This window comes from Leiobunum rupestre, chromosome 3 (assembly GCF_980474605.1).
Source record: "Leiobunum rupestre chromosome 3, qqLeiRupe1.1.hap1, whole genome shotgun sequence".
Classification (NCBI taxonomy): domain Eukaryota; kingdom Metazoa; phylum Arthropoda; class Arachnida; order Opiliones; family Sclerosomatidae; genus Leiobunum; species Leiobunum rupestre.
In genome coordinates this window covers 25,772,756-25,795,299 of record NC_143386.1, presented here as the reverse complement: position 1 = coordinate 25,795,299, position 22,544 = coordinate 25,772,756, and the positions used below count along the sequence as shown (strand labels likewise).

Below are 22,544 nucleotides of genomic sequence, written 5' to 3'. Positions count from 1 at the left end.
TTTTCAATTTAAAAAAATTGCCAAAAACCTCCGAAAGTTTCGTTCTAACAACAAGTCAAAAAAGAGCATTATGTATCTACCAGGGCTCGAACCTGGGACCTTCCGCGTGTTAGGCGGACGTTATATCCACTACACCATAGATACCCAAAACATTTCACTTTTCAATTTAAAAAAATTGCCAAAAACCTCCGAAAGTTTCGTTCTAACAACAAGTCAAAAAAGAGCATTATGTATCTACCAGGGCTCGAACCTGGGACCTTCCGCGTGTTAGGCGGACGTGATAACCACTACACCATAGATACCCGTCATAGCCATGGTAAATACGATGAAACTGTTTTAAAAATGGGCAAATTTTCGAGACCGAGAGCCTCCAATTCACTCGTCCACATATCGCTAAAATATCAACCTTCTTTGTATCTATCAGGGCTCGAACCTGAGACCTTCCGCGTGTAAAGCGGACGTGATAACCACTACACCACAGATACGCTAGCGACTGTAACATGAACTGACGAAAATCGTCTGGGTGATAGGGTTGCATTTTGACCAAGGCCTGAACCAGTGGATTTCTTTAAAACGGATATTTTTGGTATTAAGAAGAAACCGTTTCATTGCCACCAAAATATTTTCTGCAATCTTTAAAAACTGAAGCCGGTCATGCCTCCCCGGCGGGGAATTTAACTCAGGTCTTCCCTAAAACAGGCGGTGATACTCAGCACTATACTACCAAGGACCCAAAATATGTCACTTTTCAATTTAAAAAAATTGCCAAAAACCTCCGAAAGTTTCGTTCTAACAACAAGTCAAAAAAGAACATTATGTATCTACCAGGGCTCGAACCTGGGACCTTCCGCGTGTTAGGCGGACGTGATAACCACTACACCATAGATACCCGAAACATTTCGCTTTTCAATTTCAAAAAATTGCCAAAAACCTCCGAAAGTTTCGTTCTAACAACAAGTCAAAAAAGAGCATAATGTATCTACCAGGGCTCGAACCTGGGACCTTCCGCGTGTTAGGCGGACGTGATATCCACTACACCATAGATACCCAAAACATTTCACTTTTCAATTTAAAAAAATTGCCAAAAACCTCCGAAAGTTTCGTTCTAACAACAAGTCAAAAAAGAGCATTATGTATCTACCAGGGCTCGAACCTGGGACCTTCCGCGTGTTAGGCGGACGTGATAACCACTACACCATAGATACCCGAAACATTTCGCTTTTCAATTTAAAAAAATTGCCAAAAACCTCCGAAAGTTTCGTTCTAACAACAAGTCAAAAAAGAGCATTATGTATCTACCAGGGCTCGAACCTGGGACCTTCCGCGTGTTAGGCGGACGTTATATCCACTACACCATAGATACCCAAAACATTTCACTTTTCAATTTAAAAAAATTGCCAAAAACCTCCGAAAGTTTCGTTCTAACAACAAGTCAAAAAAGAGCATTATGTATCTACCAGGGCTCGAACCTGGGACCTTCCGCGTGTTAGGCGGACGTGATAACCACTACACCATAGATACCCGTCATAGCCATGGTAAATACGATGAAACTGTTTTAAAAATGGGCAAATTTTCGAGACCGAGAGCCTCCAATTCACTCGTCCACATATCGCTAAAATATCAACCTTCTTTGTATCTATCAGGGCTCGAACCTGAGACCTTCCGCGTGTAAAGCGGACGTGATAACCACTTCACCATAGATACGCTAGCGACTGTAACATGAACTGACGAAAATCGTCTGGGTGATAGGGTTGCATTTTGACCAAGGCCTGAACCAGTGGATTTCTTTAAAACGGATATTTTTGGTATTAAGAAGAAACCGTTTCATTGCCACCAAAATATTTTCTGCAATCTTTAAAAACTGAAGCCGGTCATGCCTCCCCGGCGGGGAATTTAAATCAGGTCTTCCCTAAAACAGGCGGTGATACTCAGCACTATACTACCAAGGACCCAAAATATGTCACTTTTCAATTTAAAAAAATTGCCAAAAACCTCCGAAAGTTTCGTTCTAACAACAAGTCAAAAAAGAACATTATGTATCTACCAGGGCTCGAACCTGGGACCTTCCGCGTGTTAGGCGGACGTGATAACCACTACACCATAGATACCCGAAACATTTCGCTTTTCAATTTCAAAAAATTGCCAAAAACCTCCGAAAGTTTCGTTCTAACAACAAGTCAAAAAAGAGCATAATGTATCTACCAGGGCTCGAACCTGGGACCTTCCGCGTGTTAGGCGGACGTGATATCCACTACACCATAGATACCCAAAACATTTCACTTTTCATTTTAAAAAAATTGCCAAAAACCTCCGAAAGTTTCGTTCTAACAACAAGTCAAAAAAGAGCATTATGTATCTACCAGGGCTCGAACCTGGGACCTTCCGCGTGTTAGGCGGACGTGATAACCACTACACCATAGATACCCGAAACATTTCGCTTTTCAATTTAAAAAAATTGCCAAAAACCTCCGAAAGTTTCGTTCTAACAACAAGTCAAAAAAGAGCATTATGTATCTACCAGGGCTCGAACCTGGGACCTTCCGCGTGTTAGGCGGACGTGATAACCACTACACCATAGATACCCGTCATAGCCATGGTAAATACGATGAAACTGTTTTAAAAATGGGCAAATTTTCGAGACCGAGAGCCTCCAATTCACTCGTCCACATATCGCTAAAATATCAACCTTCTTTGTATCTATCAGGGCTCGAACCTGAGACCTTCCGCGTGTAAAGCGGACGTGATAACCACTACACCATAGATACGCTAGCGACTGTAACATGAACTGACGAAAATCGTCTGGGTGATAGGGTTGCATTTTGACCAAGGCCTGAACCAGTGGATTTCTTTAAAACGGATATTTTTGGTATTAAGAAGAAACCGTTTCATTGCCACCAAAATATTTTCTGCAATCTTTAAAAACTGAAGCCGGTCATGCCTCCCCGGCGGGGAATTTAACTTAGGTCTTCCGTAAAACAGGCGGTGATACTCAGCACTATACTACCAAGGACCCAAAATATGTCACTTTTCAATTTAAAAAAATTGCCAAAAACCTCCGAAAGTTTCGTTCTAACAACAAGTCAAAAAAGAACATTATGTATCTACCAGGGCTCGAACCTGGGACCTTCCGCGTGTTAGGCGGACGTGATAACCACTACACCAAAGATACCCGAAACATTTCGCTTTTCAATTTAAAAAAATTGCCAAAAACCTCCGAAAGTTTCGTTCTAACAACAAGTCAAAAAAGAGCATTATGTATCTACCAGGGCTCGAACCTGGGACCTTCCGCGTGTTAGGCGGACGTTATATCCACTACACCATAGATACCCAAAACATTTCACTTTTCAATTTAAAAAAATTGCCAAAAACCTCCGAAAGTTTCGTTCTAACAACAAGTCAAAAAAGAGCATTATGTATCTACCAGGGCTCGAACCTGGGACCTTCCGCGTGTTAGGCGGACGTGATAACCACTACACCATAGATACCCGTCATAGCCATGGTAAATACGATGAAACTGTTTTAAAAATGGGCAAATTTTCGAGACCGAGAGCCTTCAATTCACTCGTCCACATATCGCTACAATATCAACCTTCTTTGTATCTATTAGGGCTCGAACCTGAGACCTTCCGCGTGTAAAGCGGACGTGATAACCACTACACCATAGATACGCTAGCGACTGCAACATGAACTGACGAAAATCGTCTTGGAGATAGGGTTGCATTTTGACCAAGGCCTGAACCAGTGGATTTCTTTAAAACGGATATTTTTGGTATTAAGAAGAAACCGTTTCATTGCCACCAAAATATTTTCTGCAATCTTTAAAAACTGAAGCCGGTCATGCCTCCCCGGCGGGGAATTTAACTCAGGTCTTCCCTAAAACAGGCGGTGATACTCAGCACTATACTACCAAGGACCCAAAATATGTCACTTTTCAATTTAAAAAAATTGCCAAAAACCTCCGAAAGTTTCGTTCTAACAACAAGTCAAAAAATAACATTATGTATCTACCAGGGCTCGAACCTGGGACCTTCCGCGTGTTAGGCGGACGTGATAACCACTACACCATAGATACCCAAAACATTTCGCTTTTCAATTTAAAAAAATTGCCAAAAACCTCCGAAAGTTTCGTTCTAACAACAAGTCAAAAAAGAACATTATGTATCTACCAGGGCTCGAACCTGGGACCTTCCGCGTGTTAGGCGGACGTGATAACCACTACACCATAGATACCCGTCATAGCCATCGTAAATACGATGAAACTGTTTTAAAAATGGGCAAATTTTCGAGACCGAGAGCCTCCAATTCACTCGTCCACATATCGCTAAAATATCAACCTTCTTTGTATCTATTAGGGCTCGAACCTGAGACCTTCCGCGTGTAAAGCGGACGTGATAACCACTACACCATAGATACGCTAGCTACTGCAACATGAACTGACGAAAATCGTCTTGGAGATAGGGTTGCATTTTGACCAAGGCCTGAACCAGTGGATTTCTTTAAAACGGATATTTTTGGTATTAAGAAGAAACCGTTTCATTGCCACCAAAATCTTTTCTGCAATCTTTAAAAACTGAAGCCGGTCATGCCTCCCCGGCGGGGAATTTAACTCAGGTCTTCCCTAAAACAGGCGGTGATACTCAGCACTATACTACCAAGGACCCAAAATATGTCACTTTTCAATTTAAAAAAATTGCCAAAAACCTCCGAAAGTTTCGTTCTAACAACAAGTCAAAAAAGAACATTATGTATCTACCAGGGCTCGAACCTGGGACCTACCGCGTGTTAGGCGGACGTGATAACCACTACACCATAGATACCCGTCATAGCCATCGTAAATACGATGAAACTGTTTTAAAAATGGGCAAATTTTCGAGACCGAGAGCCTCCAATTCACTCGTCCACATATCGCTAAAATATCAACCTTCTTTGTATCTATCAGGGCTCGAACCTGAGACCTTCCGCGTGTAAAGCGGACATGATAACCACTACACCATAGATACGCTAGCGACTGCAACATGAACTGACGAAAATCGTCTTGGAGATAGGGTTGCATTTTGACCAAGGCCTGAACCAGTGGATTTCTTTAAAACGGATATTTTTGGTATTAAGAAGAAACCGTTTCATTGCCACCAAAATATTTTCTGCAATCTTTAAAAACTGAAGCCGGTCATGCCTCCCCGGCGGGGAATTTAACTCAGGTCTTCCCTAAAACAGGCGGTGATACTCAGCACTATACTACCAAGGACCCAAAATATGTCACTTTTCAATTTAAAAAAATTGCCAAAAACCTCCGAAAGTTTCGTTCTAACAACAAGTCAAAAAAGAACATTATGTATCTACCAGGGCTCGAACCTGGGACCTATCGCGTGTTAGGCGGACGTGATAACCACTACACCATAGATACCCGTCATAGCCATCGTAAATACGATGAAACCGTTTTAAAAATGGGCAAATTTTCGAGACCGAGAGCCTCCAATTCACTCGTCCACATATCGCTAAAATATCAACCTTCTTTGTATCTATCAGGGCTCGAACCTGAGACCTTCCGCGTGTAAAGCGGACGTGATAACCACTACACCATAGATACGCTAGCGACTGCAACATGAACTGACGAAAATCGTCTGGGTGATAGGGTTGCATTTTGACCAAGGCCTGAACCAGTGGATTTCTTTAAAACGGATATTTTTGGTATTAAGAAGAAACCGTTTCATTGCCACCAAAATATTTTCTGCAATCTTTAAAAACTGAAGCCGGTCATGCCTCCCCGGCGGGGAATTTAACTTAGGTCTTCCGTAAAACAGGCGGTGATACTCAGCACTATACTACCAAGGACCCAAAATATGTCACTTTTCAATTTAAAAAAATTGCCAAAAACCTCCGAAAGTTTCGTTCTAACAACAAGTCAAAAAAGAACATTATGTATCTACCAGGGCTCGAACCTGGGACCTTCCGCGTGTTAGGCGGACGTGATAACCACTACACCATAGATACCCGAAACATTTCGCTTTTCAATTTAAAAAAATTGCCAAAAACCTCCGAAAGTTTCGTTCTAACAACAAGTCAAAAAAGAGCATTATGTATCTACCAGGGCTCGAACCTGGGACCTTCCGCGTGTTAGGCGGACGTTATATCCACTACACCATAGATACCCAAAACATTTCACTTTTCAATTTAAAAAAATTGCCAAAAACCTCCGAAAGTTTCGTTCTAACAACAAGTCAAAAAAGAGCATTATGTATCTACCAGGGCTCGAACCTGGGACCTTCCGCGTGTTAGGCGGACGTGATAACCACTACACCATAGATACCCGTCATAGCCATGGTAAATACGATGAAACTGTTTTAAAAATGGGCAAATTTTCGAGACCGAGAGCCTCCAATTCACTCGTCCACATATCGCTAAAATATCAACCTTCTTTGTATCTATCAGGGCTCGAACCTGAGACCTTCCGCGTGTAAAGCGGACGTGATAACCACTTCACCATAGATACGCTAGCGACTGTAACATGAACTGACGAAAATCGTCTGGGTGATAGGGTTGCATTTTGACCAAGGCCTGAACCAGTGGATTTCTTTAAAACGGATATTTTTGGTATTAAGAAGAAACCGTTTCATTGCCACCAAAATATTTTCTGCAATCTTTAAAAACTGAAGCCGGTCATGCCTCCCCGGCGGGGAATTTAACTCAGGTCTTCCCTAAAACAGGCGGTGATACTCAGCACTATACTACCAAGGACCCAAAATATGTCACTTTTCAATTTAAAAAAATTGCCAAAAACCTCCGAAAGTTTCGTTCTAACAACAAGTCAAAAAAGAACATTATGTATCTACCAGGGCTCGAACCTGGGACCTATCGCGTGTTAGGCGGACGTGATAACCACTACACCATAGATACCCGTCATAGCCATCGTAAATACGATGAAACCGTTTTAAAAATGGGCAAATTTTCGAGACCGAGAGCCTCCAATTCACTCGTCCACATATCGCTAAAATATCAACCTTCTTTGTATCTATCAGGGCTCGAACCTGAGACCTTCCGCGTGTAAAGCGGACGTGATAACCACTACACCATAGATACGCTAGCGACTGCAACATGAACTGACGAAAATCGTCTGGGTGATAGGGTTGCATTTTGACCAAGGCCTGAACCAGTGGATTTCTTTAAAACGGATATTTTTGGTATTAAGAAGAAACCGTTTCATTGCCACCAAAATATTTTCTGCAATCTTTAAAAACTGAAGCCGGTCATGCCTCCCCGGCGGGGAATTTAACTTAGGTCTTCCGTAAAACAGGCGGTGATACTCAGCACTATACTACCAAGGACCCAAAATATGTCACTTTTCAATTTAAAAAAATTGCCAAAAACCGCCGAAAGTTTCGTTCTAACAACAAGTCAAAAAAGAACATTATGTATCTACCAGGGCTCGAACCTGGGACCTTCCGCGTGTTAGGCGGACGTGATAACCACTACACCATAGATACCCGAAACATTTCGCTTTTCAATTTAAAAAAATTGCCAAAAACCTCCGAAAGTTTCGTTCTAACAACAAGTCAAAAAAGAGCATTATGTATCTACCAGGGCTCGAACCTGGGACCTTCCGCGTGTTAGGCGGACGTTATATCCACTACACCATAGATACCCAAAACATTTCACTTTTCAATTTAAAAAAATTGCCAAAAACCTCCGAAAGTTTCGTTCTAACAACAAGTCAAAAAAGAGCATTATGTATCTACCAGGGCTCGAACCTGGGACCTTCCGCGTGTTAGGCGGACGTGATAACCACTACACCATAGATACCCGTCATAGCCATGGTAAATACGATGAAACTGTTTTAAAAATGGGCAAATTTTCGAGACCGAGAGCCTCCAATTCACTCGTCCACATATCGCTAAAATATCAACCTTCTTTGTATCTATCAGGGCTCGAACCTGAGACCTTCCGCGTGTAAAGCGGACGTGATAACCACTACACCACAGATACGCTAGCGACTGTAACATGAACTGACGAAAATCGTCTGGGTGATAGGGTTGCATTTTGACCAAGGCCTGAACCAGTGGATTTCTTTAAAACGGATATTTTTGGTATTAAGAAGAAACCGTTTCATTGCCACCAAAATATTTTCTGCAATCTTTAAAAACTGAAGCCGGTCATGCCTCCCCGGCGGGGAATTTAACTCAGGTCTTCCCTAAAACAGGCGGTGATACTCAGCACTATACTACCAAGGACCCAAAATATGTCACTTTTCAATTTAAAAAAATTGCCAAAAACCTCCGAAAGTTTCGTTCTAACAACAAGTCAAAAAAGAACATTATGTATCTACCAGGGCTCGAACCTGGGACCTTCCGCGTGTTAGGCGGACGTGATAACCACTACACCATAGATACCCGAAACATTTCGCTTTTCAATTTCAAAAAATTGCCAAAAACCTCCGAAAGTTTCGTTCTAACAACAAGTCAAAAAAGAGCATAATGTATCTACCAGGGCTCGAACCTGGGACCTTCCGCGTGTTAGGCGGACGTGATATCCACTACACCATAGATACCCAAAACATTTCACTTTTCAATTTAAAAAAATTGCCAAAAACCTCCGAAAGTTTCGTTCTAACAACAAGTCAAAAAAGAGCATTATGTATCTACCAGGGCTCGAACCTGGGACCTTCCGCGTGTTAGGCGGACGTGATAACCACTACACCATAGATACCCGAAACATTTCGCTTTTCAATTTAAAAAAATTGCCAAAAACCTCCGAAAGTTTCGTTCTAACAACAAGTCAAAAAAGAGCATTATGTATCTACCAGGGCTCGAACCTGGGACCTTCCGCGTGTTAGGCGGACGTTATATCCACTACACCATAGATACCCAAAACATTTCACTTTTCAATTTAAAAAAATTGCCAAAAACCTCCGAAAGTTTCGTTCTAACAACAAGTCAAAAAAGAGCATTATGTATCTACCAGGGCTCGAACCTGGGACCTTCCGCGTGTTAGGCGGACGTGATAACCACTACACCATAGATACCCGTCATAGCCATGGTAAATACGATGAAACTGTTTTAAAAATGGGCAAATTTTCGAGACCGAGAGCCTCCAATTCACTCGTCCACATATCGCTAAAATATCAACCTTCTTTGTATCTATCAGGGCTCGAACCTGAGACCTTCCGCGTGTAAAGCGGACGTGATAACCACTTCACCATAGATACGCTAGCGACTGTAACATGAACTGACGAAAATCGTCTGGGTGATAGGGTTGCATTTTGACCAAGGCCTGAACCAGTGGATTTCTTTAAAACGGATATTTTTGGTATTAAGAAGAAACCGTTTCATTGCCACCAAAATATTTTCTGCAATCTTTAAAAACTGAAGCCGGTCATGCCTCCCCGGCGGGGAATTTAAATCAGGTCTTCCCTAAAACAGGCGGTGATACTCAGCACTATACTACCAAGGACCCAAAATATGTCACTTTTCAATTTAAAAAAATTGCCAAAAACCTCCGAAAGTTTCGTTCTAACAACAAGTCAAAAAAGAACATTATGTATCTACCAGGGCTCGAACCTGGGACCTTCCGCGTGTTAGGCGGACGTGATAACCACTACACCATAGATACCCGAAACATTTCGCTTTTCAATTTCAAAAAATTGCCAAAAACCTCCGAAAGTTTCGTTCTAACAACAAGTCAAAAAAGAGCATAATGTATCTACCAGGGCTCGAACCTGGGACCTTCCGCGTGTTAGGCGGACGTGATATCCACTACACCATAGATACCCAAAACATTTCACTTTTCAATTTAAAAAAATTGCCAAAAACCTCCGAAAGTTTCGTTCTAACAACAAGTCAAAAAAGAGCATTATGTATCTACCAGGGCTCGAACCTGGGACCTTCCGCGTGTTAGGCGGACGTGATAACCACTACACCATAGATACCCGAAACATTTCGCTTTTCAATTTAAAAAAATTGCCAAAAACCTCCGAAAGTTTCGTTCTAACAACAAGTCAAAAAAGAGCATTATGTATCTACCAGGGCTCGAACCTGGGACCTTCCGCGTGTTAGGCGGACGTGATAACCACTACACCATAGATACCCGTCATAGCCATGGTAAATACGATGAAACTGTTTTAAAAATGGGCAAATTTTCGAGACCGAGAGCCTCCAATTCACTCGTCCACATATCGCTAAAATATCAACCTTCTTTGTATCTATCAGGGCTCGAACCTGAGACCTTCCGCGTGTAAAGCGGACGTGATAACCACTACACCATAGATACGCTAGCGACTGTAACATGAACTGACGAAAATCGTCTGGGTGATAGGGTTGCATTTTGACCAAGGCCTGAACCAGTGGATTTCTTTAAAACGGATATTTTTGGTATTAAGAAGAAACCGTTTCATTGCCACCAAAATATTTTCTGCAATCTTTAAAAACTGAAGCCGGTCATGCCTCCCCGGCGGGGAATTTAACTTAGGTCTTCCGTAAAACAGGCGGTGATACTCAGCACTATACTACCAAGGACCCAAAATATGTCACTTTTCAATTTAAAAAAATTGCCAAAAACCTCCGAAAGTTTCGTTCTAACAACAAGTCAAAAAAGAACATTATGTATCTACCAGGGCTCGAACCTGGGACCTTCCGCGTGTTAGGCGGACGTGATAACCACTACACCATAGATACCCGAAACATTTCGCTTTTCAATTTAAAAAAATTGCCAAAAACCTCCGAAAGTTTCGTTCTAACAACAAGTCAAAAAAGAGCATTATGTATCTACCAGGGCTCGAACCTGGGACCTTCCGCGTGTTAGGCGGACGTTATATCCACTACACCATAGATACCCAAAACATTTCACTTTTCAATTTAAAAAAATTGCCAAAAACCTCCGAAAGTTTCGTTCTAACAACAAGTCAAAAAAGAGCATCATGTATCTACCAGGGCTCGAACCTGGGACCTTCCGCGTGTTAGGCGGACGTGATAACCACTACACCATAGATACCCGTCATAGCCATGGTAAATACGATGAAACTGTTTTAAAAATGGGCAAATTTTCGAGACCGAGAGCCTCCAATTCACTCGTCCACATATCGCTAAAATATCAACCTTCTTTGTATCTATCAGGGCTCGAACCTGAGACCTTCCGCGTGTAAAGCGGACGTGATAACCACTACACCATAGATACGCTAGCGACTGTAACATGAACTGACGAAAATCGTCTGGGTGATAGGGTTGCATTTTGACCAAGGCCTGAACCAGTGGATTTCTTTAAAACGGATATTTTTGGTATTAAGAAGAAACCGTTTCATTGCCACCAAAATATTTTCTGCAATCTTTAAAAACTGAAGCCGGTCATGCCTCCCCGGCGGGGAATTTAACTCAGGTCTTCCCTAAAACAGGCGGTGATACTCAGCACTATACTACCAAGGACCCAAAATATGTCACTTTTCAATTTAAAAAAATTGCCAAAAACCTCCGAAAGTTTCGTTCTAACAACAAGTCAAAAAAGAACATTATGTATCTACCAGGGCTCGAACCTGGGACCTTCCGCGTGTTAGGCGGACGTGATAACCACTACACCATAGATACCCGAAACATTTCGCTTTTCAATTTCAAAAAATTGCCAAAAACCTCCGAAAGTTTCGTTCTAACAACAAGTCAAAAAAGAGCATAATGTATCTACCAGGGCTCGAACCTGGGACCTTCCGCGTGTTAGGCGGACGTGATATCCACTACACCATAGATACCCAAAACATTTCACTTTTCAATTTAAAAAAATTGCCAAAAACCTCCGAAAGTTTCGTTCTAACAACAAGTCAAAAAAGAGCATTATGTATCTACCAGGGCTCGAACCTGGGACCTTCCGCGTGTTAGGCGGACGTGATAACCACTACACCATAGATACCCGTCATAGCCATGGTAAATACGATGAAACTGTTTTAAAAATGGGCAAATTTTCGAGACCGAGAGCCTCCAATTCACTCGTCCACATATCGCTGAAATATCAACCTTCTTTGTATCTATCAGGGCTCGAACCTGAGACCTTCCGCGTGTAAAGCGGACGTGATAACCACTACACCATAGATACGCTAGCGACTGTAACATGAACTGACGAAAATCGTCTGGGTGATAGGGTTGCATTTTGACCAAGGCCTGAACCAGTGGATTTCTTTAAAACGGATATTTTTGGTATTAAGAAGAAACCGTTTCATTGCCACCAAAATATTTTCTGCAATCTTTAAAAACTGAAGCCGGTCATGCCTCCCCGGCGGGGAATTTAACTCAGGTCTTCCCTAAAACAGGCGGTGATACTCAGCACTATACTACCAAGGACCCAAAATATGTCACTTTTCAATTTAAAAATATTGCCAAAAACCTCCGAAAGTTTCGTTCTAACAACAAGTCAAAAAAGAACATTATGTATCTACCAGGGCTCGAACCTGGGACCTTCCGCGTGTTAGGCGGACGTGATAACCACTTCACCATAGATACCCGTCATAGCCATCGTAAATACGATGAAACTGTTTTAAAAATGGGCAAATTTTCGAGACCGAGAGCCTCCAATTCACTCGTCCACATATCGCTAAAATATCAACCTTCTTTGTATCTATCAGGGCTCGAACCTGAGACCTTCCGCGTGTAAAGCGGACGTGATAACCACTACACCATAGATACGCTAGCGACTGTAACATGAACTGACGAAAATCGTCTGGGTGATAGGGTTGCATTTTGACCAAGGCCTGAACCAGTGGATTTCTTTAAAACGGATATTTTTGGTATTAAGAAGAAACCGTTTCATTGCCACCAAAATATTTTCTGCAATCTTTAAAAACTGAAGCCGGTCATGCCTCCCCGGCGGGGAATTTAACTCAGGTCTCTCGTAAAACAGGCGGTGATACTCAGCACTATACTACCAAGGACCCAAAATATGTCACTTTTCAATTTAAAAAAATTGCCAAAAACCTCCGAAAGTTTCGTTCTAACAACAAGTCAAAAAAGAACATTATGTATCTACCAGGGCTCGAACCTGGGACCTTCCGCGTGTTAGGCGGACGTGATAACCACTACACCATAGATACCCGAAACATTTCGCTTTTCAATTTAAAAAAATTGCCAAAAACCTCCGAAAGTTTCGTTCTAACAACAAGTCAAAAAAGAGCATTATGTATCTACCAGGACTCGAACCTGGGACCTTCCGCGTGTTAGGCGGACGTGATAACCACTACACCATAGATACCCGTCATAGCCATGGTAAATACGATGAAACTGTTTTAAAAATGGGCAAATTTTCGAGACCGAGAGCCTCCAATTCACTCGTCCACATATCGCTAAAATATCAACCTTCTTTGTATCTATCAGGGCTCGAACCTGAGACCTTCCGCGTGTAAAGCGGACGTGATAACCACTACACCATAGATACGCTAGCGACTGTAACATGAACTGACGAAAATCGTCTGGGTGATAGGGTTGCATTTTGACCAAGGCCTGAACCAGTGGATTTCTTTAAAACGGATATTTTTGGTATTAAGAAGAAACCGTTTCATTGCCACCAAAATATTTTCTGCAATCTTTAAAAACTGAAGCCGGTCATGCCTCCCCGGCGGGGAATTTAACTCAGGTCTCTCGTAAAACAGGCGGTGATACTCAGCACTATACTACCAAGGACCCAAAATATGTCACTTTTCAATTTAAAAAAATTGCCAAAAACCTCCGAAAGTTTCGTTCTAACAACAAGTCAAAAAAGAACATTATGTATCTACCAGGGCTCGAAACTGGGACCTTCCGCGTGTTAGGCGGACGTGATAACCACTACACCATAGATACCCAATACATTTCGCTTTTCAATTTAAAAAAATTGCCAAAAACCTCCGAAAGTTTCGTTCTAACAACAAGTCAAAAAAGAACATTATGTATCTACCAGGGCTCGAACCTGGGACCTTCCACGTGTTAGGCGGACGTTATAACCACTACACCATAGATACCCAAAACATTTCACTTTTCAATTTAAAAAAATTGCCAAAAATCTCCGAAAGTTTCGTTCTAACAACAAGTCAAAAAAGAGCATTATGTATCTACCAGGGCTCGAACCTGGAACCTTCCGCGTGTTAGGCGGACGTGATAACCACTACACCATAGATACCCGTCATAGCCATCGTAAATACGATGAAACTGTTTTAAAAATGGGCAAATTTTCGAGACCGAGAGCCTCCAATTCACTCGTCCACATATCGCTAAAATATCAACCTTCTTTGTATCTATCCTGGCTCGAACCTGAGACCTTCCGCGTGTAAAGCGGACGTGATAACCACTACACCATAGATACGCTAGCGACGGTAACATGAACTGACGAAAATCGTCTGGGTGATAGGGTTGCATTTTGACCAAGGCCTGAACCAGTGGATTTCTTTAAAACGGATATTTTTGGTATTAAGAAGAAACGTTTTCATTGCCACCAAAATATTTTCTGCAATCTTTAAAAACTGAAGCCGGTCATGCCTCCCCGGCGGGGAATTTAACTCAGGTCTTCCGTAAAACAGGCGGTGATACTCAGCACTATACTACCAAGGACCCAAAAAATGTCACTTTTCAATTTAAAAAAATTGCCAAAAACCTCCGAAAGTTTCGTTCTAACAACAAGTCAAAAAAGAACAATATGTATCTACCAGGGCTCGAACCTGGGACCTTCCGCGTGTTAGGCGGACGTGATAATCACTACACCATAGATACCCAAAACATTTCGCTTTTCAATTTAAAAAAATTGCCAAAAACCTCCGAAAGTTTCGTTCTAACAACAAGTCAAAAAAGAACATTATGTATCTACCAGGGCTCGAACCTGGGACCTTCCGCGTGTCAGGCGGACGTGATAACCACTACACCATAGATACCCAAAACATTTCACTTTTCAATTTAAAAAAATTGCCAAAAACCTCCGAAAGTTTCGTTCTAACAACAAGTCAAAAAAGAGCATTATGTATCTACCAGGGCTCGAACCTGGGACCTTCCGCGTGGTAGGCGGACGTGATAACCACTACACCATAGATACCCGTCATAGCCATCGTAAATACGATGAAACCGTTTTAAAAATGGGCAAATTTTCGAGACCGAGAGCCTCCAATTCACTCGTCCACATATCGCTAGAATATCAACCTTCTTTGTATCTATCAGGGCTCGAACCTGAGACCTTCCGCGTGTAAAGCGGACGTGATAACCACTACACCATATATACGCTAGCGACTGCAACATGAACTGACGAAAATCGTCTGGGTGATAGGGTTGCATTTTGACCAAGGCCTGAACCAGTGGATTTCTTTAAAACGGATATTTTTGGTATTAAAAAGAAACCGTTTCATTGCCACCAAAATATTTTCTGCAATCTTTAAAAACTGAAGCCGGTCATGCCTCCCCGGCGGGGAATTTAACTCAGGTCTCTCGTAAAACAGGCGGTGATACTCAGCACTATACTACCAAGGACCCAAAATATTTCACTTTTCAATTTAAAAAAATTGCCAAAAACCTCCGAAAGTTTCGTTCTAACAACAAGTCAAAAAAGAACATTATGTATCTACCAGGGCTCGAAACTGGGACCTTCCGCGTGTTAGGCGGACGTGATAACCACTACACCATAGATACCCAAAACATTTCACTTTTCAATTTAAAAAAATTGCCAAAAACCTCCGAAAGTTTCGTTCTAACAACAAGTCAAAAAAGAGCATTATGTATCTACCAGGGCTCGAACCTGGGACCTTCCGCGTGTTAGGCGGACGTGATAACCACTACACCATAGATACCCGTCATAGCCATCGTAAATACGATGAAACTGTTTTAAAAATGGGCAAATTTTCGAGACCGAGAGCCTCCAATTCACTCGTCCACATATCGCTAAAATATCAACCTTCTTTGTATCTATCCTGGCTCGAACCTGAGACCTTTCGCGTGTAAAGCGGACGTGATAACCACTACACCATAGATACGCTTGCGACGGTAACATGAACTGACGAAAATCGTCTGGGTGATAGGGTTGCATTTTGACCAAGGCCTGAACCAGTGGATTTCTTTAAAACGGATATTTTTGGTATTAAGAAGAAACCGTTTCATTGCCACCAAAATATTTTCTGCAATCTTTAAAAACTGAAGCCGGTCATAACTCCCTAGCGGGGAATTTAACTCAGGTCTTCCGTAAAACAGGCGGTGATACTCAGCACTATACTACCAAGGACCCAAAAAATGTCACTTTTCAATTTAAAAAAATTGCCAAAAACCTCCGAAAGTTTCGTTCTAACAACAAGTCAAAAAATAACATTATGTATCTACCAGGGCTCGTACCTGGGACCTTCTGCGTGTTAGGCGGACGTGATAACCACTACACCATAGATACCCAAAACATTTCGCTTTTCAATTTAAAAAAATTGCCAAAAACCTCCGAAAGTTTCGTTCTAACAACAAGTCAAAAAAGAACATCATGCATCTACCAGGGCTCGAACCTGGGACCTTCCGCGTGTTAGGCGGACGTGATAACCACTACACCATAGATACCCAAAACATTTCACTTTTCAATTTAAAAAAATTGCCAAAAACCTCCGAAAGTTTCGTTCTAACAACAAGTCAAAAAAGAGCATTATGTATCTACCAGGGCTCGAACCTGGGACCTTCCGCGTGTTAGGCGGACGTGATAACCACTACACCATAGATACCCGTCATAGCCATCGTAAATACGATGAAACTGTTTTAAAAATTGGCAAATTTTCGAGACCGAGAGCCTCCAATTCACTCGTCCACATATCGCTAAAATATCAACCTTCTTTGTATCTATCAGGGCTCGAACCTGAGACCTTCCGCGTGTAAAGCGGACGTGATAACCACTACACCATAGATACGCTAGCGACTGTTACATGAACTGACGAAAATCGTCTGGGTGATAGGGTTGCATTTTGACCAAGGCCTGAACCAGTGGATTTCTTTAAAACGGATATTTTTGGTATTAAGAAGAAACCGTTTCATTGCCACCAAAATATTTTCTGCAATCTTTAAAAACTGAAGCCGGTCATGCCTCCCCGGCGGGGAATTTAACTCAGGTCTTCCGTAAAACAGGCGGTGATACTCAGCACTATACTACCAAGGACCCAAAAAATGTCACTTTTCAATTTAAAAAAATTGCCAAAAACCTCCGAAAGTTTCGTTCTAACAACAAGTAAAAAAAGAACATTATGTATCTACCAGGGCTCGAACCTGGGACCTTCCGCGTGTTAGGCGGACGTGATAACCACTACACCATAGATACCCAAAACATTTCGCTTTTCAATTTAAAAAAATTGCCAAAAACCTCCGAAAGTTTCGTTCTAACAACAAGTCAAAAAAGAACATTATGTATCTACCAGGGCTCGAACCTGGGACCTTCCGCGTGTTAGGCGGACGTGATAACCACTACACCATAGATACCCAAAACATTTCACTTTTCAATTTAAAAAAATTGCCAAAAACCTCCGAAAGTTTCGTTCTAACAACAAGTCAAAAAAGAGCATTATGTATCTACCAGGGCTCGAACCTGGGACCTTCCGCGTGTTAGGCGGACGTGATAACCACTACACCATAGATACCCGTCATAGCCATCGTAAATACGATGAAACTGTTTTAAAAATGGGCATATTTTCGAGACCGAGAGCCTCCAATTCACTCGTCCACATATCGCTAAAATATCAACCTTCTTTGTATCTATCAGGGCTCGAACCTGAGACCTTCCGCGTGTAAAGCGGACGTGATAACCACTACACCATAGATACGCTAGCGACTGTAACATGAACTGACGAAAATCGTCTGGGTGATAGGGTTGCATTTTGACCAAGGCCTGAACCAGTGGATTTCTTTAAAACGGATATTTTTGGTATTAAGAAGAAACCGTTTCATTGCCACCAAAATATTTTCTGCAATCTTTAAAAACTGAAGCCGGTCATGCCTCCCTAGCGGGGAATTTAACTCAGGTCTTCCGTAAAACAGGCGGTGATACTCAGCACTATACTACCAAGGACCCAAAAAATGTCACTTTTCAATTTAAAAAAATTGCCAAAAACCTCCGAAAGTTTCGTTCTAACAACAAGTCAAAAAAGAACACTATGTATCTACCAGGGCTCGAACCTGGGACCTTCCGCGTGTTAGGCGGACGTGATAACCACTACACCATAGATACCCCAAACATTTCGCTTTTCAATTTAAAAAAATTGCCAAAAACCTCCGAAAGTTTCGTTCTAACAACAAGTCAAAAAAGAACATTATGTATCTACCAGGGCTCGAACCTGGGACCTTCCGCGTGTTAGGCGGACGTGATAACCACTACACCATAGATACCCAAAACATTTCGCTTTTCAATTTAAAAAAATTGCCAAAAACCTCCGAAAGTTTCGTTCTAACAACAAGTCAAAAAAGAACATTATGTATCTACCAGGGCTCGAACCTGGGACCTTCCGCGTGTTAGGCGGACGTGATAACCACTACACCATAGATACCCAAAACATTTCACTTTTCAATTTAAAAAAATTGCCAAAAACCTCCGAAAGTTTCGTTCTAACAACAAGTCAAAAAAGAGCATTATGTATCTACCAGGGCTCGAACCTGGGACCTTCCGCGTGTTAGGCGGACGTGATAACCACTACACCATAGATACCCGTCATAGCCATCGTAAATACGATGAGACTGTTTTAAAAATGGGCATATTTTCGAAACCGAGAGCCTCCAATTCACTCGTCCACATATCGCTAAAATATCAACCTTCTTTGTATCTATCAGGGCTCGAACCTGAGACCTTCCGCGTGTAAAGCGGACGTGATAACCACTACACCATAGATACGCTAGCGACTGTAACATGAACTGACGAAAATCGTCTGGGTGATAGGGTTGCATTTTGACCAAGGCCTGAACCAGTGGATTTCTTTAAAACGGATATTTTTGGTATTAAGAAGAAACCGTTTCATTGCCACCAAAATATTTTCTGCAATCTTTAAAAACTGAAGCCGGTCATGCCTCCCTAGCGGGGAATTTAACTCAGGTCTTCCGTAAAACAGGCGGTGATACTCAGCACTATACTACCAAGGACCCAAAAAATGTCACTTTTCAATTTAAAAAAATTGCCAAAAACCTCCGAAAGTTTCGTTCTAACAACAAGTCAAAAAATAACATTATGTATCTACCAGGGCTCGTACCTGGGACCTTCTGCGTGTTAGGCGGACGTGATAACCACTACACCATAGATACCCAAAACATTTCGCTTTTCAATTTAAAAAAATTGCCAAAAACCTCCGAAAGTTTCGTTCTAACAACAAGTCAAAAAAGAACATTATGTATCTACCAGGGCTCGAACCTGGGACCTTCCGCGTGTTAGGCGGACGTGATAACCACTACACCATAGATACCCAAAACATTTCACTTTTCAATTTAAAAAAATTGCCAAAAACCTCCGAAAGTTTCGTTCTAACAACAAGTCAAAAAAGAGCATTATGTATCTACCAGGGCTCGAACCTGGGACCTTCCGCGTGTTAGGCGGACGTGATAACCACTACACCATAGATACCCGTCATAGCCATCGTAAATACGATGAAACTGTTTTAAAAATGGGCAAATTTTCGAGACCGAGAGCCTCCAATTCACTCGTCCACATATCGCTAAAATATCAACCTTTTTTGTATCTATCCGGGCTCGAACCTGAGACCTCCCGCGTGTAAAGCGGACGTGATAACCACTACACCATAGATACGCTAGCGACGGTAACATGAACTGACGAAAATCGTCTGGGTGATAGGGTTGCATTTTGACCAAGGCCTGAACCAGTGGATTTCTTTAAAACGGATATTTTTGGTATTAAGAAGAAACCGTTTCATTGCCACCAAAATATTTTCTGCAATCTTTAAAAACTGAAGCCGGTCATGCCTCCCCGGCGGGGAATTTAACTCAGGTCTTCCGTAAAACAGGCGGTGATACTCAGCACTATACTACCACGGACCCAAAAAATGTCACTTTTCAATTTAAAAAAATTGCCAAAAACCTCCGAAAGTTTCGTTCTAACAACAAGTCAAAAAAGAACATTATGTATCTACCAGGGCTCGAACCTGGGACCTTCCGCGAGTGAGGCGGACGTGATAACCACTACACCATAGATACCCGTCATAGCCATCGTAAATACGATGAAACCGTTTTAAAAATGGGCAGATTTTCGAGACCGAGAGCCTTCAATTCACTCGTCCACATATCGCTAAAATATCAACCTTCTTTGTATCTATCAGGGCTCGAACCTGAGACCTTCCGCGTGTAAAGCGGACGTGATAACCACTACACCATAGATACCCAAAACATTTCACTTTTCAATTTAAAAAAATTGCCAAAAACCTCCGAAAGTTTCGTTCTAACAACAAGTCAAAAAATAACATTATGTATCTATCAGGGCTCGAACCTGGGACCTTCCGCGTGTTAGGCGGACGTGATAACCACTACACCATAGATACCCGTCATAGCCATCGTAAATACGATGAAACCGTTTTAAAAATGGGCAAATTTTCGAGACCGAGAGCCTTCAATTCACTCGTCCACATATCGCTAAAATATCAACCTTCTTTGTATCTATCAGGGCTCGAACCTGAGACCTTCCGCGTGTAAAGCGGACGTGATAACCACTACACCATAGATACGCTAGCGACTGCAACATGAACTGACGAAAATCGTCTTGGAGATAGGGTTGCATTTTGACCAAGGCCTGAACCAGTGGATTTCTTTAAAACGGATATTTTTGGTATTAAGAAGAAACCGTTTCATTGCCACCAAAATATTTTCTGCAATCTTTAAAAACTGAAGCCGGTCATGCCTCCCCGGCGGGGAATTTAACTCAGTGCTTCCGTAAAACAGGCGGTGATACTCAGCACTATACTACCAAGGACCCAAAATATGTCACTTTTCAATTTGAAAAAATTGCCAAAAACCTCCGAAAGTTTCGTTCTAACAACAAGTCAAAAAAGAACATTATGTATCTACCAGGGCTCGAACCTGGGACCTTCCGCGTGTTAGGCGGACGTGATAACCACTACACCATAGATACCCAAAACATTTCACTTTTCAATTTAAAATAATTGCCAAAAACCTCCGAAAGTTTCGTTCTAACAACAAGTCAAAAAAGAGCATTATGTATCTACCAGGGCTCGAACCTGGAACCTTCCGCGTGTTAGGCGGACGTGATAAACACTACACCATAGATACCCGTCATAGCCATTGTAAATACGATGAAACTGTTTTAAAAATGGGCAAATTTTCGAGACCGAGAGCCTCCAATTCACTCGTCCACATATCGCTAAAATATCAACCTTCTTTGTATCTATCAGGGCTCGAACCTGAGACCTTCCGCGTGTAAAGCGGACGTGATAACCACTACACCATAGATACGCTAGCGACTGCAACATGAACTGACGAAAATCGTCTTGGAGATAGGGTTGCATTTTGACCAAGGCCTGAACCAGTGGATTTCTTTAAAACGGATATTTTTGGTATTAAGAAGAAACCGTTTCATTGCCACCAAAATATTTTCTGCAATCTTTAAAAACTGAAGCCGGTCATGCCTCCCCGGCGGGGAATTTAACTCAGGTCTTCCGTAAAACAGGCGGTGATACTCAGCACTATACTACCAAGGACCCAAAATATGTCACTTTTCAATTTGAAAAAATTGCCAAAAACCTCCGAAAGTTTCGTTCTAACAACAAGTCAAAAAAGAACATTATGTATCTACCAGGGCTCGAACCTGGGACCTTCCGCGTGTTAGTCGGACGTGATAACCACTACACCATAGATACCCAAAACATTTCACTTTTCAATTTAAAATAATTGCCAAAAACCTCCGAAAGTTTCGTTCTAACAACAAGTCAAAAAAGAGCATTATGTATCTACCAGGGCTCGAACCTGGAACCTTCCGCGTGTTAGGCGGACGTGATAACCACTACACCATAGATACCCGTCATAGCCATTGTAAATACGATGAAACTGTTTTAAAAATGGGCAAATTTTCGAGACCGAGAGCCTCCAATTCACTCGTCCACATATCGCTAAAATATCAACCTTCTTTGTATCTATCAGGGCTCGAACCTGAGACCTTCCGCGTGTAAAGCGGACGTGATAACCACTACACCATAGATACGCTAGCGACTGTAACATGAACTGACGAAAATCGTCTGGGTGATAGGGTTGCATTTTGACCAAGGCCTGAACCAGTGGATTTCTTTAAAACGGATATTTTTGGTATTAAGAAGAAACCGTTTCATTGCCACCAAAATATTTTCTGCAATCTTTAAAAACTGAAGCCGGTCATGCCTCCCCGGCGGGGAATTTAACTCAGGTCTTCCGTAAAACAGGCGGTGATACTCAGCACTATACTACCACGGACCCAAAAAATGTCACTTTTCAATTTAAAAAAATTGCCAAAAACCTCCGAAAGTTTCGTTCTAACAACAAGTCAAAAAAGAACATTATGTATCTACCAGGGCTCGAACCTGGGACCTTCCGCGTGTGAGGCGGACGTGATAACCACTTCACCATAGATACCCG

The 22,544-nt window shown here is 42.0% G+C and overlaps 67 non-coding genes across 67 annotated transcripts; all 67 read right to left on the bottom strand.

Moving 5' to 3' along the window:
- Positions 1-229: 229 nt before the first annotated feature.
- On the bottom strand, positions 230-302 carry TRNAV-AAC (transfer RNA valine (anticodon AAC)). The gene has a single exon. It is a non-coding gene; the product is annotated as a tRNA-Val (tRNA).
- Positions 303-412: 110 nt separating this feature from the next.
- TRNAV-UAC (transfer RNA valine (anticodon UAC)) lies at positions 413-485 on the bottom strand. The gene has a single exon. It is a non-coding gene; the product is annotated as a tRNA-Val (tRNA).
- Positions 486-816: 331 nt separating this feature from the next.
- On the bottom strand, positions 817-889 carry TRNAV-AAC (transfer RNA valine (anticodon AAC)). The gene has a single exon. It is a non-coding gene; the product is annotated as a tRNA-Val (tRNA).
- Positions 890-1,132: 243 nt separating this feature from the next.
- On the bottom strand, positions 1,133-1,205 carry TRNAV-AAC (transfer RNA valine (anticodon AAC)). The gene has a single exon. It is a non-coding gene; the product is annotated as a tRNA-Val (tRNA).
- A 243-nt stretch (positions 1,206-1,448) lies between these two features.
- Positions 1,449-1,521, bottom strand: TRNAV-AAC (transfer RNA valine (anticodon AAC)). The gene has a single exon. It is a non-coding gene; the product is annotated as a tRNA-Val (tRNA).
- A 110-nt stretch (positions 1,522-1,631) lies between these two features.
- Positions 1,632-1,704, bottom strand: TRNAV-UAC (transfer RNA valine (anticodon UAC)). Its single transcript has one exon. It is a non-coding gene; the product is annotated as a tRNA-Val (tRNA).
- Positions 1,705-2,035: 331 nt separating this feature from the next.
- Positions 2,036-2,108, bottom strand: TRNAV-AAC (transfer RNA valine (anticodon AAC)). Its single transcript has one exon. It is a non-coding gene; the product is annotated as a tRNA-Val (tRNA).
- A 243-nt stretch (positions 2,109-2,351) lies between these two features.
- TRNAV-AAC (transfer RNA valine (anticodon AAC)) lies at positions 2,352-2,424 on the bottom strand. Its single transcript has one exon. It is a non-coding gene; the product is annotated as a tRNA-Val (tRNA).
- Positions 2,425-2,509: 85 nt separating this feature from the next.
- On the bottom strand, positions 2,510-2,582 carry TRNAV-AAC (transfer RNA valine (anticodon AAC)). Its single transcript has one exon. It is a non-coding gene; the product is annotated as a tRNA-Val (tRNA).
- A 110-nt stretch (positions 2,583-2,692) lies between these two features.
- On the bottom strand, positions 2,693-2,765 carry TRNAV-UAC (transfer RNA valine (anticodon UAC)). The gene has a single exon. It is a non-coding gene; the product is annotated as a tRNA-Val (tRNA).
- Positions 2,766-3,412: 647 nt separating this feature from the next.
- Positions 3,413-3,485, bottom strand: TRNAV-AAC (transfer RNA valine (anticodon AAC)). Its single transcript has one exon. It is a non-coding gene; the product is annotated as a tRNA-Val (tRNA).
- Positions 3,486-3,595: 110 nt separating this feature from the next.
- Positions 3,596-3,668, bottom strand: TRNAV-UAC (transfer RNA valine (anticodon UAC)). Its single transcript has one exon. It is a non-coding gene; the product is annotated as a tRNA-Val (tRNA).
- A 331-nt stretch (positions 3,669-3,999) lies between these two features.
- TRNAV-AAC (transfer RNA valine (anticodon AAC)) lies at positions 4,000-4,072 on the bottom strand. Its single transcript has one exon. It is a non-coding gene; the product is annotated as a tRNA-Val (tRNA).
- An 85-nt stretch (positions 4,073-4,157) lies between these two features.
- Positions 4,158-4,230, bottom strand: TRNAV-AAC (transfer RNA valine (anticodon AAC)). Its single transcript has one exon. It is a non-coding gene; the product is annotated as a tRNA-Val (tRNA).
- A 110-nt stretch (positions 4,231-4,340) lies between these two features.
- On the bottom strand, positions 4,341-4,413 carry TRNAV-UAC (transfer RNA valine (anticodon UAC)). The gene has a single exon. It is a non-coding gene; the product is annotated as a tRNA-Val (tRNA).
- A 514-nt stretch (positions 4,414-4,927) lies between these two features.
- Positions 4,928-5,000, bottom strand: TRNAV-UAC (transfer RNA valine (anticodon UAC)). Its single transcript has one exon. It is a non-coding gene; the product is annotated as a tRNA-Val (tRNA).
- Positions 5,001-5,514: 514 nt separating this feature from the next.
- Positions 5,515-5,587, bottom strand: TRNAV-UAC (transfer RNA valine (anticodon UAC)). The gene has a single exon. It is a non-coding gene; the product is annotated as a tRNA-Val (tRNA).
- Positions 5,588-5,918: 331 nt separating this feature from the next.
- Positions 5,919-5,991, bottom strand: TRNAV-AAC (transfer RNA valine (anticodon AAC)). The gene has a single exon. It is a non-coding gene; the product is annotated as a tRNA-Val (tRNA).
- A 243-nt stretch (positions 5,992-6,234) lies between these two features.
- On the bottom strand, positions 6,235-6,307 carry TRNAV-AAC (transfer RNA valine (anticodon AAC)). The gene has a single exon. It is a non-coding gene; the product is annotated as a tRNA-Val (tRNA).
- A 110-nt stretch (positions 6,308-6,417) lies between these two features.
- TRNAV-UAC (transfer RNA valine (anticodon UAC)) lies at positions 6,418-6,490 on the bottom strand. The gene has a single exon. It is a non-coding gene; the product is annotated as a tRNA-Val (tRNA).
- Positions 6,491-7,004: 514 nt separating this feature from the next.
- Positions 7,005-7,077, bottom strand: TRNAV-UAC (transfer RNA valine (anticodon UAC)). Its single transcript has one exon. It is a non-coding gene; the product is annotated as a tRNA-Val (tRNA).
- Positions 7,078-7,408: 331 nt separating this feature from the next.
- TRNAV-AAC (transfer RNA valine (anticodon AAC)) lies at positions 7,409-7,481 on the bottom strand. Its single transcript has one exon. It is a non-coding gene; the product is annotated as a tRNA-Val (tRNA).
- Positions 7,482-7,724: 243 nt separating this feature from the next.
- Positions 7,725-7,797, bottom strand: TRNAV-AAC (transfer RNA valine (anticodon AAC)). Its single transcript has one exon. It is a non-coding gene; the product is annotated as a tRNA-Val (tRNA).
- Positions 7,798-7,907: 110 nt separating this feature from the next.
- Positions 7,908-7,980, bottom strand: TRNAV-UAC (transfer RNA valine (anticodon UAC)). Its single transcript has one exon. It is a non-coding gene; the product is annotated as a tRNA-Val (tRNA).
- Positions 7,981-8,311: 331 nt separating this feature from the next.
- TRNAV-AAC (transfer RNA valine (anticodon AAC)) lies at positions 8,312-8,384 on the bottom strand. Its single transcript has one exon. It is a non-coding gene; the product is annotated as a tRNA-Val (tRNA).
- Positions 8,385-8,627: 243 nt separating this feature from the next.
- On the bottom strand, positions 8,628-8,700 carry TRNAV-AAC (transfer RNA valine (anticodon AAC)). The gene has a single exon. It is a non-coding gene; the product is annotated as a tRNA-Val (tRNA).
- A 243-nt stretch (positions 8,701-8,943) lies between these two features.
- TRNAV-AAC (transfer RNA valine (anticodon AAC)) lies at positions 8,944-9,016 on the bottom strand. Its single transcript has one exon. It is a non-coding gene; the product is annotated as a tRNA-Val (tRNA).
- Positions 9,017-9,126: 110 nt separating this feature from the next.
- TRNAV-UAC (transfer RNA valine (anticodon UAC)) lies at positions 9,127-9,199 on the bottom strand. The gene has a single exon. It is a non-coding gene; the product is annotated as a tRNA-Val (tRNA).
- A 331-nt stretch (positions 9,200-9,530) lies between these two features.
- Positions 9,531-9,603, bottom strand: TRNAV-AAC (transfer RNA valine (anticodon AAC)). The gene has a single exon. It is a non-coding gene; the product is annotated as a tRNA-Val (tRNA).
- A 243-nt stretch (positions 9,604-9,846) lies between these two features.
- On the bottom strand, positions 9,847-9,919 carry TRNAV-AAC (transfer RNA valine (anticodon AAC)). The gene has a single exon. It is a non-coding gene; the product is annotated as a tRNA-Val (tRNA).
- An 85-nt stretch (positions 9,920-10,004) lies between these two features.
- TRNAV-AAC (transfer RNA valine (anticodon AAC)) lies at positions 10,005-10,077 on the bottom strand. Its single transcript has one exon. It is a non-coding gene; the product is annotated as a tRNA-Val (tRNA).
- A 110-nt stretch (positions 10,078-10,187) lies between these two features.
- TRNAV-UAC (transfer RNA valine (anticodon UAC)) lies at positions 10,188-10,260 on the bottom strand. Its single transcript has one exon. It is a non-coding gene; the product is annotated as a tRNA-Val (tRNA).
- A 331-nt stretch (positions 10,261-10,591) lies between these two features.
- Positions 10,592-10,664, bottom strand: TRNAV-AAC (transfer RNA valine (anticodon AAC)). The gene has a single exon. It is a non-coding gene; the product is annotated as a tRNA-Val (tRNA).
- A 243-nt stretch (positions 10,665-10,907) lies between these two features.
- Positions 10,908-10,980, bottom strand: TRNAV-AAC (transfer RNA valine (anticodon AAC)). The gene has a single exon. It is a non-coding gene; the product is annotated as a tRNA-Val (tRNA).
- Positions 10,981-11,090: 110 nt separating this feature from the next.
- Positions 11,091-11,163, bottom strand: TRNAV-UAC (transfer RNA valine (anticodon UAC)). The gene has a single exon. It is a non-coding gene; the product is annotated as a tRNA-Val (tRNA).
- Positions 11,164-11,494: 331 nt separating this feature from the next.
- TRNAV-AAC (transfer RNA valine (anticodon AAC)) lies at positions 11,495-11,567 on the bottom strand. Its single transcript has one exon. It is a non-coding gene; the product is annotated as a tRNA-Val (tRNA).
- A 243-nt stretch (positions 11,568-11,810) lies between these two features.
- Positions 11,811-11,883, bottom strand: TRNAV-AAC (transfer RNA valine (anticodon AAC)). The gene has a single exon. It is a non-coding gene; the product is annotated as a tRNA-Val (tRNA).
- Positions 11,884-11,993: 110 nt separating this feature from the next.
- On the bottom strand, positions 11,994-12,066 carry TRNAV-UAC (transfer RNA valine (anticodon UAC)). The gene has a single exon. It is a non-coding gene; the product is annotated as a tRNA-Val (tRNA).
- Positions 12,067-12,580: 514 nt separating this feature from the next.
- On the bottom strand, positions 12,581-12,653 carry TRNAV-UAC (transfer RNA valine (anticodon UAC)). The gene has a single exon. It is a non-coding gene; the product is annotated as a tRNA-Val (tRNA).
- A 331-nt stretch (positions 12,654-12,984) lies between these two features.
- TRNAV-AAC (transfer RNA valine (anticodon AAC)) lies at positions 12,985-13,057 on the bottom strand. The gene has a single exon. It is a non-coding gene; the product is annotated as a tRNA-Val (tRNA).
- An 85-nt stretch (positions 13,058-13,142) lies between these two features.
- Positions 13,143-13,215, bottom strand: TRNAV-AAC (transfer RNA valine (anticodon AAC)). The gene has a single exon. It is a non-coding gene; the product is annotated as a tRNA-Val (tRNA).
- A 110-nt stretch (positions 13,216-13,325) lies between these two features.
- Positions 13,326-13,398, bottom strand: TRNAV-UAC (transfer RNA valine (anticodon UAC)). Its single transcript has one exon. It is a non-coding gene; the product is annotated as a tRNA-Val (tRNA).
- Positions 13,399-14,790: 1,392 nt separating this feature from the next.
- On the bottom strand, positions 14,791-14,863 carry TRNAV-GAC (transfer RNA valine (anticodon GAC)). Its single transcript has one exon. It is a non-coding gene; the product is annotated as a tRNA-Val (tRNA).
- An 85-nt stretch (positions 14,864-14,948) lies between these two features.
- Positions 14,949-15,021, bottom strand: TRNAG-ACC (transfer RNA glycine (anticodon ACC)). Its single transcript has one exon. It is a non-coding gene; the product is annotated as a tRNA-Gly (tRNA).
- Positions 15,022-15,131: 110 nt separating this feature from the next.
- On the bottom strand, positions 15,132-15,204 carry TRNAV-UAC (transfer RNA valine (anticodon UAC)). Its single transcript has one exon. It is a non-coding gene; the product is annotated as a tRNA-Val (tRNA).
- A 489-nt stretch (positions 15,205-15,693) lies between these two features.
- TRNAV-AAC (transfer RNA valine (anticodon AAC)) lies at positions 15,694-15,766 on the bottom strand. The gene has a single exon. It is a non-coding gene; the product is annotated as a tRNA-Val (tRNA).
- An 830-nt stretch (positions 15,767-16,596) lies between these two features.
- On the bottom strand, positions 16,597-16,669 carry TRNAV-AAC (transfer RNA valine (anticodon AAC)). The gene has a single exon. It is a non-coding gene; the product is annotated as a tRNA-Val (tRNA).
- Positions 16,670-16,779: 110 nt separating this feature from the next.
- Positions 16,780-16,852, bottom strand: TRNAV-UAC (transfer RNA valine (anticodon UAC)). The gene has a single exon. It is a non-coding gene; the product is annotated as a tRNA-Val (tRNA).
- A 331-nt stretch (positions 16,853-17,183) lies between these two features.
- Positions 17,184-17,256, bottom strand: TRNAV-AAC (transfer RNA valine (anticodon AAC)). Its single transcript has one exon. It is a non-coding gene; the product is annotated as a tRNA-Val (tRNA).
- Positions 17,257-17,341: 85 nt separating this feature from the next.
- On the bottom strand, positions 17,342-17,414 carry TRNAV-AAC (transfer RNA valine (anticodon AAC)). The gene has a single exon. It is a non-coding gene; the product is annotated as a tRNA-Val (tRNA).
- Positions 17,415-17,499: 85 nt separating this feature from the next.
- On the bottom strand, positions 17,500-17,572 carry TRNAV-AAC (transfer RNA valine (anticodon AAC)). Its single transcript has one exon. It is a non-coding gene; the product is annotated as a tRNA-Val (tRNA).
- Positions 17,573-17,682: 110 nt separating this feature from the next.
- Positions 17,683-17,755, bottom strand: TRNAV-UAC (transfer RNA valine (anticodon UAC)). The gene has a single exon. It is a non-coding gene; the product is annotated as a tRNA-Val (tRNA).
- A 331-nt stretch (positions 17,756-18,086) lies between these two features.
- Positions 18,087-18,159, bottom strand: TRNAV-AAC (transfer RNA valine (anticodon AAC)). The gene has a single exon. It is a non-coding gene; the product is annotated as a tRNA-Val (tRNA).
- Positions 18,160-18,244: 85 nt separating this feature from the next.
- On the bottom strand, positions 18,245-18,317 carry TRNAV-AAC (transfer RNA valine (anticodon AAC)). Its single transcript has one exon. It is a non-coding gene; the product is annotated as a tRNA-Val (tRNA).
- An 85-nt stretch (positions 18,318-18,402) lies between these two features.
- TRNAV-AAC (transfer RNA valine (anticodon AAC)) lies at positions 18,403-18,475 on the bottom strand. The gene has a single exon. It is a non-coding gene; the product is annotated as a tRNA-Val (tRNA).
- Positions 18,476-18,560: 85 nt separating this feature from the next.
- On the bottom strand, positions 18,561-18,633 carry TRNAV-AAC (transfer RNA valine (anticodon AAC)). Its single transcript has one exon. It is a non-coding gene; the product is annotated as a tRNA-Val (tRNA).
- Positions 18,634-18,743: 110 nt separating this feature from the next.
- TRNAV-UAC (transfer RNA valine (anticodon UAC)) lies at positions 18,744-18,816 on the bottom strand. The gene has a single exon. It is a non-coding gene; the product is annotated as a tRNA-Val (tRNA).
- Positions 18,817-19,305: 489 nt separating this feature from the next.
- TRNAV-AAC (transfer RNA valine (anticodon AAC)) lies at positions 19,306-19,378 on the bottom strand. The gene has a single exon. It is a non-coding gene; the product is annotated as a tRNA-Val (tRNA).
- Positions 19,379-19,463: 85 nt separating this feature from the next.
- On the bottom strand, positions 19,464-19,536 carry TRNAV-AAC (transfer RNA valine (anticodon AAC)). The gene has a single exon. It is a non-coding gene; the product is annotated as a tRNA-Val (tRNA).
- Positions 19,537-19,646: 110 nt separating this feature from the next.
- TRNAV-UAC (transfer RNA valine (anticodon UAC)) lies at positions 19,647-19,719 on the bottom strand. The gene has a single exon. It is a non-coding gene; the product is annotated as a tRNA-Val (tRNA).
- A 331-nt stretch (positions 19,720-20,050) lies between these two features.
- On the bottom strand, positions 20,051-20,123 carry TRNAV-CAC (transfer RNA valine (anticodon CAC)). The gene has a single exon. It is a non-coding gene; the product is annotated as a tRNA-Val (tRNA).
- Positions 20,124-20,233: 110 nt separating this feature from the next.
- Positions 20,234-20,306, bottom strand: TRNAV-UAC (transfer RNA valine (anticodon UAC)). The gene has a single exon. It is a non-coding gene; the product is annotated as a tRNA-Val (tRNA).
- A 268-nt stretch (positions 20,307-20,574) lies between these two features.
- TRNAV-UAC (transfer RNA valine (anticodon UAC)) lies at positions 20,575-20,647 on the bottom strand. The gene has a single exon. It is a non-coding gene; the product is annotated as a tRNA-Val (tRNA).
- Positions 20,648-20,978: 331 nt separating this feature from the next.
- Positions 20,979-21,051, bottom strand: TRNAV-AAC (transfer RNA valine (anticodon AAC)). Its single transcript has one exon. It is a non-coding gene; the product is annotated as a tRNA-Val (tRNA).
- A 268-nt stretch (positions 21,052-21,319) lies between these two features.
- On the bottom strand, positions 21,320-21,392 carry TRNAV-UAC (transfer RNA valine (anticodon UAC)). Its single transcript has one exon. It is a non-coding gene; the product is annotated as a tRNA-Val (tRNA).
- Positions 21,393-22,064: 672 nt separating this feature from the next.
- On the bottom strand, positions 22,065-22,137 carry TRNAV-UAC (transfer RNA valine (anticodon UAC)). Its single transcript has one exon. It is a non-coding gene; the product is annotated as a tRNA-Val (tRNA).
- A 331-nt stretch (positions 22,138-22,468) lies between these two features.
- TRNAV-CAC (transfer RNA valine (anticodon CAC)) lies at positions 22,469-22,541 on the bottom strand. Its single transcript has one exon. It is a non-coding gene; the product is annotated as a tRNA-Val (tRNA).
- Positions 22,542-22,544: the final 3 nt, after the last annotated feature.